Source organism: Chiloscyllium plagiosum, chromosome 17 (genome assembly GCF_004010195.1).
Source record: "Chiloscyllium plagiosum isolate BGI_BamShark_2017 chromosome 17, ASM401019v2, whole genome shotgun sequence".
Taxonomy (NCBI): Eukaryota; Metazoa; Chordata; class Chondrichthyes; order Orectolobiformes; family Hemiscylliidae; genus Chiloscyllium; species Chiloscyllium plagiosum.
In genome coordinates, this window is record NC_057726.1 from 1,748,048 (window position 1) to 1,760,597 (window position 12,550).

General features: G+C 41.9%; 1 protein-coding gene across 1 annotated transcript in view; it reads left to right on the forward strand.

The window, feature by feature from the left end:
- zc3h18 (zinc finger CCCH-type containing 18) overlaps positions 1 to 12,550 on the forward strand; it is a 222,396-nt gene that overhangs the window by 134,793 nt on the left and 75,053 nt on the right. The gene's annotated exons all lie outside the window — the stretch shown is intronic.

A 12,550-nucleotide genomic window follows, 5' to 3' on the forward strand; every position in this document is an offset into this window, starting at 1 on the left:
TTGCAGTGTCCACCGTGACAGGGTTGTATGGAGTTGTGCTGAGAGCCGGGCAGTTTGCTACGAACAATGATTTGTTTGAGGTTTGGCAGTTGTTTAAAGGCAAGTAGTGGAGGTGTGGGGAAGGTCTTGGTGAGGTGCTCATCTCCATTGATAATGTGTTGCAGGTCACGAAGAACATGGCGTAATCTTTCAGCCCCTAGGAAGTACTGAACAACGAAGGGTACCCTGTCAATTGCAGCCCGTGTCTGTCTCCTGAGGAGGTCATTACGGTCCGAATCATCACTTATTAGCTTTCTTAATTATTTTTAGGTTCTGTTTGCACATATCAAGCTGCACCCAAGGCAACACTGGAAGTCATCATTACTTCCAAAACTTCCTTTGGAATTCATCCCCTTGCTGTTTGCCTTTTTTCTCAATGTGATTGAATATATGATTGTTATATATCATTGTATGATTTCAAGAAGGATTTGGATATAACACTTAGCAAAAAAAGGGATCAAAGGGTATGGGTCAAAGCAGGAGCAGGCTTGGATGATTAACCATGATCAGAATGAATGGCAAAGAGACTTAAAGTACCAAATGGCCTTTTTCCACTCCTTGTTTGTTTTTATTAAACTCACTCAGGTCTTGTTTCTCAAATTCTTCCTTCTTTATTAGTCTAATGCAAACTCCTCCTCCTTACCTGTACTCCTTTCGAAGTTCAGATGAGCAACATGACTCTTGAAGTGAAGCAGCGGAGATTTAGGTTGCTTTTTGGAATACTGTATATTGGTGTTGTGAAAGCCTTTGCCTTCAATTCCCCAAACCATAATTAAGATTAGGAACTCTACAATGATGGAAAGCAAATGACATGGCCTTCATTTCAAAGGGATTGGAGTGCATGAATGAAAAAATCCTTGTCACAGTTATCCTCGGTTTTGATTTAAGCTTTATTGTCATGTGTACTCAAGTACAGGATTATGGTCAAAAATGTGTATTGGTGCCCCACGTGGCACCGTCCTAGGTATGAAGATATATCTTAGGTATAAGTAATAACAGAGAAACAAAGTTAATATTGAACTATTAACATTGTTTTTAGCTGAAGTTTAAATAAAATGAGATAAAATTAAAAATTAAAATTAAAGTCCTTCCTAGTTCTAAGTGGGGGAAAAAAAAAGGAATAAAGGTTTAACAGTAAAAGTTCAGCAGTCTTTCTGAAGTGCATTTCCTACAAGGGCTTGGTCTCCTCTGTTTTGGCCCACTCTCTGGGAAGCTCCAGACTTCTTGCTTCTGATGTCAACAGATGCCGGGGTTGGCTCAGGCCTGCAGCCACTTCCACACACCGGACCTCCAGCCAATACTGTTCCAGGTCCACTTTGAGAAAGTGGTGGATGCAGGTACAGTTACAGTACTTAAGTACATGAAAAAGACATGTTTGGGGGGATACGTTCCAAGCACAGGCAGGTAGGACTACTTTAGTTTGGGATTGTAGTCGGCATGGACTGGTGGACCAAAGAGTCTATTTCTGTGCAGTATGTCTCTGACTCCTTGATTAAACCTCTAACTCCAGAAGGTAAGGGAGAGGGAGAGAGGAGGAGAAGAGAAAAAGAATGCAACTGACTTGGAGCGGACAGGCCTACCGTGCCAGTGTCCCATCTTGAATAGCTGGCTCGCTCTCCCCTTTGCACTGTTGGGGCCTGCTGCAGGTAGACCCTCTATCTCACCTCTGCATGCTGGCCCCACGCTCTCCTGCTTTCAAAAGAAAAGAGGAGGAAAAAAAACGAAGAAAGCAGATGAGTCCCAGAATAGGAGCTCAAATACAGTGCTGCTACTTGGCCACTGCCATCTTGTTTGCATCTTGGAGAGATGTCACCTGAAATACTTTGTGCAGTTTTTGTCACTCTATTTAAGGAAGGGCATGCTCACATTGGAGGCAGTACAGTAAAAGTTAACTCAATTGGTCCCTGTCATGAAAGGATTGCATGCTGACAAAAGCTGAGAAAATTGGACCTATATTTCTAGGAGTTGAGAAGAATGAGATGATCGAATTGAAACATTCACAAGTAAAGGGGCTTGACAGGATTGATGCTGAGACATTGCTTCCTCTGAGTGGGTAGTCGAGAACAAGAGGAGCACGGTTTCAAGATAAAGAGTTGATCATTTAGAGCTGGGATGAGGAAACATTTCTTCACTCATGTTTTGCAATTCTCTACCTAAGAGAGCTGTGAATGAACGATCTTGAACTATACTTGAGGCTGGGATAGACGGATACTTGATGTCTCAGAAATCAAAGGATATTGGCTGGAGGCACGAAAGTCGAGTTGAATACCAATGGCAGAGAAGGCTTGACAGGCTGTGTGGTGTACACCTGTTATTTCTTGTGTTCTTATTGGGGCAAAATGTGTTTCTGACCGGTGTGAAATCATTGAAATATATATTTAAACCGCTAAACTTTGACCAGAATTCTGACATTTTACTGAAAACATGAATTAGGAGCCAGATGGGGAAAATCACAATCATTCCATGGATTATTTTTTATTTTCTAGACAGAGTTGAGTATTGGCGCCTGCCGGTTACTTGTTTCCACAATTTCCCTATCAGTGAAATTTGTCTTTATTATTTCCATAGCTGTTTTTAAGAGTTCCAGATTCCTTTCTTTCTATTTCAGTGTTAGTGTTTCAGGTATTTTGGTCTTGGTCCGAATATGATCACCTATTTCCACATTTTTCTGAAGTCAGCAAGGATTACATCTGCCCACATTTCAGCCTTCCTTCATGTTTTTGTCAATGAAATGTGAACAGACATCCCATTGATTCATCAGTGCAGGGCACTCTTACATCATAAGAGTTAATTCAATAATGTGGCAATCAACCCCAGTCTAGACTATATTTAAAAAATGTTTTTTTTCCTTTTTACAGAAGCAAAATACTGTAGATGCTGGAAGTGTTTGTAAGGTCAGCCAGCATCTATGAAAAGAGCAGTTATTGTTTTGGTTCGATGATCTTTCATTAACCTGTTTCTCTCTGCAGATGTTGCTTGACGAGCTGAGTGCTTCCAGTATTTTCTGTTTGACTAACCACTTTTCCTTGCTCAGTTTCTCCTCCATTCCTGAAGGTGCTGCTTCCCTGAGGTGTTGGTGTTGAGTGATCAGAAGACCTAATTGAAAAAAGCGGGCGGCACGGTGGCACAGTGGTTAGCACTGCTGCCTCACAGCGCCTGACACCCGGGTTCAATTCCCGCCTCAGGCGACTGACTGTGTGGAGTTTGCACATTCTCCCCGTGTCTGCGTGGGTTTCCTCCGGGTGCTCCGGTTTCCTCCCACAGTCCAAAGATGTGCAGGTCAGGTGAATTGGCCATGCTAAAAATTGCCCGTAGTGTTAGGTAAGGGGTAAATGTAGGGGTATGGGTGGGTTGCGCTTCGGCGGGGCGGTGTGGACTTGTTGGGCCGAAGGGCCTGTTTCCACACTGTAAGTAATCTAATCTAATCTAATCTAATCGAGGTGCCACATGTACTAGCTACTCTTCATCTCCTTGCAAAAGGAATGATATTTTTCATGTGAACCTATGTGCCTAATACTAGACCATCTGAAGTGAGCTGAAAATTCCTTACAAATCAACTTTTAAACATTGTCTGAAGACCAATTTAACAAAATGAGGCATCTCAAAGGATGCATGGGAATTTAATACTTGTAACTAGAAAATGTTACAGATATGATTCACAATGATACAGTGTCATAGAGATGTACAGCACGGAAACAGACCCTTCGGTTCAACATGTCCATGCTGACCAGATATCCCAACCCAATCTAGTCACACCTGCCAGCACCTGGCCCATATCCCTCCAAACCCTTCCTATTCATATACACATCCAAATGCCTCTTAAATGTTGCAATTGTACCAGCCTCCACCACTGGCAGCTCATTCCATACACGTATCACCCTCTGCGTGAAAAGGTTCCCCCAAGGTCTCTTTTATAGCTTTCCCCTCTCACCCTAAACCTGTGCCCTCCAGTTCTGGACTCCCCAACCCCAGGGAAAAGACTTTTGTCTATCCATGCCCCTCATGATTTTATAAACCTCTACAAAGTCACTCCTCAGTCTCCGGTGCTCCAGGGAAAACAGCCTGAGCCTATTCAACCTCTCCCTATAGCTCAAATCTTCCAACCCTGGCAACATCCTTGTAATTTTTTTCTGACCATTTCACATTTCACAACATCTTTCCGATAGGAAGGAGACAAGAATTGCACACAATATTCCAACAGTGGCCTAACCAATGTCCTGTACAGCCACAACATGACCTCCCAACTCCTGTACTCAGTGCTCTACTAATAAGGGAAAGCACACTAAACGCCGCCTTCACTATCCTATCTACCAGCGACTCCACTTTCAAGGAGCTATGAACCTACACTCCAAGGTCTCTTTGTTCAGCAACACTCCCTAGGACCTTACCATTAAGTGTATTAGTCCTGCTAAGATTTGCTATCCCAAAATGCAGTACTTCGCATTTATCTAAATTAAACTCCATCTGCCACTCCTCAGTCCATTGGCCCATCTGGTCCAGATCCTGTTGTAATCTGAGGTAACCCTCTTTATTGTCCACTATACCTCCAATTTTGGTGTCATCTGCAAACTTACTAACTCTACTTGTTATGCTCACATCCAAATTATTTTTATAAATAACAAAAAGTAGTGGAACCAGCACTAATCCTTGTGGCACTCCACTGGTAACAGGCCTCCAGTCTGAAAAACAACCTTCCACCACCACCCTCTGTCTTCTACCTTTGAGCCAATTCAGTATCCAAATGGTTAGGTCTCCGTGTTCCATGAGATCCCACCTTGCTAACCAGTTTCCTGGAAAGAGACAGCAGGCCAGACAGCATCCAAGGAGCAGGAGAGTCGACGCTTCGGGCATAAGCCCTTCCTCAGATGCTGCCTGGCCTGCTGTGTTTTTCCAGCACCACATTTTTCAACTCTGGTCTCCAGCATCTGCAGTCCTCACTTTCTCTTAACCAGTCTCCTGTGGGGAACCTGATCCAATGCCTTACTGAAGTCTAAAAAGATCACATTTATTGCTCTGCCCTCATCAATCCCCTTTGTTACTTCTTCAAAAAACTCTTTGTCTCCCTTTTAAATGGGCAATCCCTTACACTGAAGCATTGCCCTTGGGTCCGAGCTTCTCCCATAAGGGAAAATAACCTTTTCACATCTATCCTATCAAGCATTTTTTATGTTGCAAAGAGGTAAATTTATTTTTGTAAGTTTCATTGAGTACAGACCTAACCTATTCAAGCCCTCCCCATAAGAGAGTCTCTCATACCCAGAACCAAACGACTGAATCGTCTCTGGCATGTGTCCAGTATCCTTCCTTAGATAAGGTGACAAAACTGTTCACAGTATTCAAGGTATGGTCTAATTTGTGATTTGTTCGTTTTAGTAAAATCATCTTATTTTTATAATCTCTATTCATTTTTGAAATGAGGATCAACATTCCATTTGTCCTCCCTATCACCTGCTGAACCTGAAAGCTACCTTTGTATGGATTATGAGGATTCCCAAATCATTCTATGCTGCAGATTTCTGTAGTCCTTCTTATTTTAAATGGTATTCACTCCTGAATTCTTCCTACCAAAATAAATGACCTCTCATTTTCCCATATTCTATTCCATCTGCCAGGATTTTACATACCTACCACTGCTGTTAAGTTTAAGGTCTGGATACCTTGATACCAAGATATATTGTGCTGCTTTGAACTTGGCCCTATTGTTCGTTTGAATGTGTTTTGAGTAGTTTGTTTCCAATGTCATTTTATGAGCCAGTTTTAAATACATTAAAGATAGTGTGATTTGCAGAGAATAGGGCATAAGATATTTCCGACAGCAAGGAGTCACTATAACTTATTAAATGAAACCACTGCACTGAGATATGAAGTTTTAGTGTGGAGATGTGGAAGAATAATACAAGACGAGAGAGCTCAGTAATTGAGAGAGGGTGTAAATTCAGTTATTTTAATCAGTGTATGTGAACTCCTCAGGAATGTGTTGCATCATTTACTGTTTAGTCTCATGCCCAGCAAATTGTTTGTTTTGCTGACTTGATCGTGGTGACATCATGACAGGTATAGGGTTGGCATTATTGTGGACTCCTGCACTGCAGAGGCAAGAAATAACTAATCGCTTATGATGACCATGATTTAATGAGCTGTAATTTATTCCTTGTTCTCTTATTGTGTAATCAGGTATTTAGGGAATTTTGCAAGATTATAGTTTTTGATGAGGTGAGAGACTTTGAATCTCTGTCATCTGGTGTAACATAGTTAAAAATTCCCCTAGGCATTTTTTTCTGGTTTGCTAAATGGCGTAGGTCTATGCCATAATTGTCTATTATCTTTATAGTCCCTGGAGCTGCCATATTTTACTTTAGCCTTTCTATGGAGACTTTGCATGAAATGTCCATTAGAGTATTTGAAGTGCTATGTTACATTATAACATGTTTAGTGCAATCTCTTGTTTAACTTATTCAACCACTCTGATCATATTTCAATCCCACTTTATTTTAAGTGTGCAAGTGATAAGATATAATGTATACCTTAATGTATAATATAATGTGAAGATAAAGATAAATGCACATTTGAGGAGTTGGCCTTGAAGGGAATAGTATGTCACTGTTATATTACAACGACCGAGATAACCGAGATGCTGGCAACTGAGCTACAACAACAAACTTTTCATTAACTGGCACCCATGGGATCTACAATGTGCTGATTAATCAAATATTCCAATTGATCCAGAAGTCCACATACTCGATGTTAAAGCACACACTAAGTAATAGAAGCGTAATACAGGGCTATACACAAGATTGTTATATTTTATTTACAGCATATATCACTTAATAATGCAAATTTGCATTAAATAAGACTTACTGGTTGAGAGCCTTCTCACTTGCACCCTCAACTGACAACTTGGACATCATGGAGATCACAATAATGTAATATTCTTCCAGTTTATCGAGCGTGCCAGTTCATAAGGTAACGGTTAAAACAAAGTTTGCTGAATTCACACAGGTCTAGCACCAGAGGTTAGAACATTCTGGGTCAAATGAGGATCGATATTGTCAGTAATAGATGTAACCGAAGCATTGAAATGAGACGTCATTCTTTGATTTCAGTGCAAGTTAATATGTTGATAATTTTTCTGCATAAGTCATTCAGAATGCTAATTGGAGGACAAACACGATCCAGAGCTGGATTTCAGTTACTTATGTAGAATCATATAGTACTGAGCCATCAAATCTGTACTGCCAAAAACAAAACTTTCCAAAACACTGGCTGAACTTCAGCTGTAGTATGGGTCTGATCTATCAGTTCTGATTGTCGTGCTTTCAGAGGGTGAAGACCTAAACATAGAACAATACAGCGCAGAACAGGCTCTTGGGCCCTCGATTTTGCACCGACTTGTGAACTAATCTAAGCCCATCCCCCTACGCTATCCCATCATCATCCATGTTCTTATCCAAGGACTGTTTACATATCCCGAATTTGGATGAGTTAACTAGATTGGCAGGCAGGGCATTCTGTGCCCTTACACACTGAGTAAAGAACCTTCTCTGACATCTGTCTTAAATCTAACACCCCTCAATTTGTAGCTATGTCCCCTCGTACAAGCTGACATCATCATCTGAGGAAAAAGACTTTCACTGTATACCCTATATAATCCTCTGATCATCTTGTATAGCTTTATCAAATCCTTTCTTCGCCACCTTCTCTCCAATGAGAACAGATCCAAGTCTCTCAAGCTTTCCTCCAGACCAGGCATCATCCTGGTAAATCTCCTCTGCACCTTTTCCAAAGCTTCCACATCGTTCCTGTAATGGGGCAACCAGAACTGTACGCAATATTCCAAGTGCGCCCGCTTATAGTTGCAGCATGACATTACAGCTCCGGAACTCAATCCCTCTACAAATAAAATCTAACACACCGTATGCCTTCTTAACAGCATTATCAACCTGGATGGCAACTTTCAGGGATCTATGTACATGGACTCCAAGATCCCTCTGCACATCCACACTACCAAGAATCTTTCCATTGACCAGTATTCTGCCTTCCTGTTATTCATCCCAAGTGAATTACCTCACATTTATCTACATTGAACTCCATTTGCCACCCCTCAGCCCAATTGTGCAGTTTGTCCAAGTCCCCCTGCAACATGTAACATTCTTCCATCCAGTACTCCACTGACTTTATTGTCATCTGCAAACTTACTAATCCATTCACCTATGCATGCGTCTAAGTCATTTATAAAAAAAGACAAACAGCCGTGGGTCCCGGAACAGATCCTTGTGGCACGTCACTAGTAACCAGACTCCAGGCTGAATATTTTCCATCAACCTCCACTCACTGCCTTCTTTCAGAAAGCCAGCTGAATCAGCCTCAATTCCATGCCTCTGCATTTTCTCCAAAGCCCACCATGTGTAGCCTTATCAAAGGCTTTGCAGAAGTCCATGTATACCACATCAACTGCCCTACCCTCATCCACATGCTTGGTCACCTTCTCAAAAAACTCAGTGAGATTTGTGACACATGACCTGCCCTTGACGAAACCATATTGACTATCTGCAATCAAATTGTTGCTTGTGAGATGATTATACATCTTATCTCTTATAATCCTTTCCAAAACATTTCCTACAACAGAAGTAAGGCTCACTGGTCTATAATTACCTGGGTCATCTCTACTGCCCTTCTTGAACAAGGGCACGACATTTGCAATCCTCCAGTCCTCTGGCACTAAACCTGTAGACAATGATGACTCAAATATCAAAGCCAAAGACTCCAACATCTCTCTAGCTTCCCAGAGAATCCTCAGATAAATCCCATCCGGCCGAGGGGATTGATAACACCTCTTCCTTACTAATCTCAATCCTTTCTCGTCTAATATCCCGTATCTCATTCTTCTCCTCTACAATATTCTTCCTTTCCTGAGTGAAAACAGATGAGAAATATTTCTTTTAGCACCTCTCCGATCTCTATGGAGTCCACACACAACTTCCCATTTCTGTCTTTGACTGGCCATAGTCCCACCTTAGTCGTCCTTTTGTTGTTTACATACCTATAGAAAGCTTTAGGGTTCTCTTTTATTCTATTTGCTAAAGACTGCTCATGGTCCTCTCTTTGCTCTTCTTAACTCTCTTTAAATCCTTCCTAGCTGATCTATAACTCTCCATTGCCTCATCTGAACCATCTCGTCTCACCGTCACATAAGCCTCCTTCATCCGCTTAACAAGAGATGCAATTTCTTTAGTAAACCAAGGTTCTCTTACCTTATCACTTCCTCTCTGCCTGACAGGGTCATACCTATCACGGACATGCAACATCTGTTCCTTCAACCAGCTCCACATTTCGATTGTCCCCATCCCCAGCATTTTGCTACCCCATTCTATGCATCCTAAGTCTTGCCTAATTGCATTATAATTGCCCTTCTATAACTCTTGCCCTGTGGCATGTACCTTTCCGTCACTAAACTAAATGTAACTGAATTATGGTTACTCTCTTCAAGGTGCTCACCTACCACTAAATCAAACACCTGGCCTGGTTCATTACCAAGCACCAGATCCAGTGTGGCCTCTCATCTTGATGGTTCTTCGACATACTATGCACACATTGGATAAAAGCTGATCCATCTGACGTACTGGAGTTATAGCATTTCCAGTCAATATTGGGGAAGTTAAAGACCCCATACTGACTACCCTGTTCCTTTCACTCTTGCCCAGAATCGTTTTGTCAATCCTCTTCTCCACATCTCTGGAACTCTGCAGAGGCCTATTAAAAAAAACTCCCAACAGTGTGACCTCTCCTCTCCTGTTTCTAACCTCAGCCCATACAACCTCAGTAGACAAGTTCTCGTGAAAAATTATTTCAGCCACCGTTATACTGTCCTTGACTAACAAGGCCATACCTCCCCCTCTTTTACCATCTTGCCTGTTCTTAATGAAAGATCTAGATGCTGGAACCTGCAACATCCATTCCTGACCTTGCTCTATCCATGTCTCAGAAATGGCCACAACATCGAAGTCCCAGGTACCTATCCATGCAGCAAGCTCACCTACCTTATTTGGGATACTTCTGGCGTTGAAGTAGACACACTTCAAACCAGTTTGCTGTCTGCCAGCACGTTCCTGTGACTGTGAAATCCTGTCCCTGTCCTCCCGACTCTCTTCCTCTCTACACCTCAGGTTCCCATCCCCTTGCTGAGCTAGTTTAAACCCATCCAAATAGCACCAGCAAATTTCCCACCAAGGATATTAGTACCCCTCCGGTTCATGTGAAGACCGTCCTGTTTGTACAGGTCTCACCTTCCCCAGAACGAGCCCCAATTATCCATAAACCTGAAACCCTCCCTCCTGCACCATCCCTGCAGCCAAGTGTTCAGCTGATATCTCTCCCTATTCCTTGCCATTACGTGGTACAGGTAACAAACCAGAGATAACAATTCTGTTTGTTCTAGTTCTGAGCTTCCACCATAGCTCCCTGAAATCCTGCCTTACATCCCTATCCCTCTTTCTACCGATATCGTTGGTACCTACGCGGACCACTACTCGGGCTGGTCACCCTCTCCCTTCAGGTCCCCAAAGATACGATCCGAGACATCACAGACCCTGGTACCTGTGAGGCAACACACCAACTGTGAGTCTTGTTCATTCCCAACAATCCTTCTATCTGAGCCTCTAACAATTGAATCCCCAATGACTAACACTCCCCTCCTTTCCCTCCTTCCCTTCTGTGCAACAGGGACAGACTCTGTGCCAGGGAACTGCACCCCACTGCATGCCCCTGGTAAATCGTTCCTCCCCAACAGTATCCAAAACAGTATATTTGTTTTTTAGGGGAACGACCACAGGGGATCCCTGCACTGGCTGTTTTTTTCCCCCCCTTCGAACAGTTACCCAGCTTTCTTCATGCCTCGGAGTAACTGCTTCCCTGTAATTTTTATCTATCACAGACTCTGCCTCCCAAATTATCCAAAGTTCATCCAGCTCCCGCTCCAGTTCCCTAATGTGATCTTCGAGGAACGAGAGCTTGCACTTTCTGCAGATGTACTTGGATGGGACACTAATGACGTTCCTCACCTCAAACATCATGCAGGAGAAACATTCCTCTTCCTGCACTGCTGGTCCCCTTATCATAAAGTAAAAAATAAGAGAAGCTTACCTGATGTGGCTCAGGTTTAGAAAACATTCACTTTCTAGCTGAGGGAAATAAAAAAAAAAAGTCCCTCCTTTCCCAGAAACCTCTGCTCTCCGATGTCCGATGTAAAAACTCAAATCAGTGACTCACCACTCCTGACAGGCCATTGGTCCAAGCTCCCGCCCTTCGTGCTGCTGCTGCTGAAAAACAGAGAGAAAAAAAAAAGAAAAATCGTTGAAAAATAGAAAAATGTCTGAGTAGCGAAGATTTAGTAAAATAATACCAGGAATAGGGCATTTTAACATGGACTGACTGACTGGAGAAACTTCTGGCATGATTTAATAGGCACGTTCAAAATAATGAAGGATTTTGATGGCGAATAAGGAGAAACTGTTTCCAGTGGCAAAGGGTCAATAACAGGAAGAAACATTTCGGGGAATTGGCAAAAAAAAAATGCAAAGCAAACATAGAAAAAGAAAAGCTTTGTACTGTGTTAATGTAGTTTGGGAGGAGGCAAAGCAGGATCAATAGCAATTTCAAAAAGACAATTGAATAACTATATGAAAATAGATATTTTCTAGAGCAAGGGTGTAGAATGAATTGAATAGCTCTGTCAAAATTCAATTCAATGGCAATCCTATGAGCTCCATCACTTAGATTGCCCTGAGAAAAGAAGCTGTCTATAGAGCAACTTTGTGTGTTTTTTTGTATTGCATGTGTTTTACAGCTGTACAGGTTCAGTACTCCCTGTACTGAAGCAACTTCTGTGATTTCATTTCAGATGCTGAAGTGCTAACAAAGTTAGCTAATGCTATTTCATCATAGTAATTTAGTGGTATAGAATTTGAGAGTTGCTGAAAAATGTTCACATTGTTAAAGCTTTTCATCTTGAACTCATCAGGATAATTTGCAAAAATGCCAATTTAAAGGGAAAACTTTATATATTACGCCAAAAAAGTGACTGCTTCTTTCCTGTTTCTGATGTCCACTCATACTAACTCTGCTGACAAACCTTTATATATGACCTCCCTTTCTGCAGCTGTGATACTATCCCTGATTAGCAATGCCATTCCTCCATCTCATTTCCTTCTCCCTGCCATTCTCTTTTAAACATTTAAACCCTGGAACATCCAATAACCATTCCTCCTCTTGTGATATACAAGTCTCCATAATGGCCACAAATCATAGAGCATAGATCAGAACTCTGAATGAAGTTCATCACCCATGTTCCTAATGTATATACAGAGGAGAATGCTGATTGGTTGGCAGACGTAGCTTGGTACTCATGTTTCGTGGAGAATGTACCACTTAAACCTGGTAGATTGACTCTAATTAGTTTTTGTGTTTATTCATTTGTGGTGTCACTGGCTGGCTAGCACTTATTACCTGTCCTTAG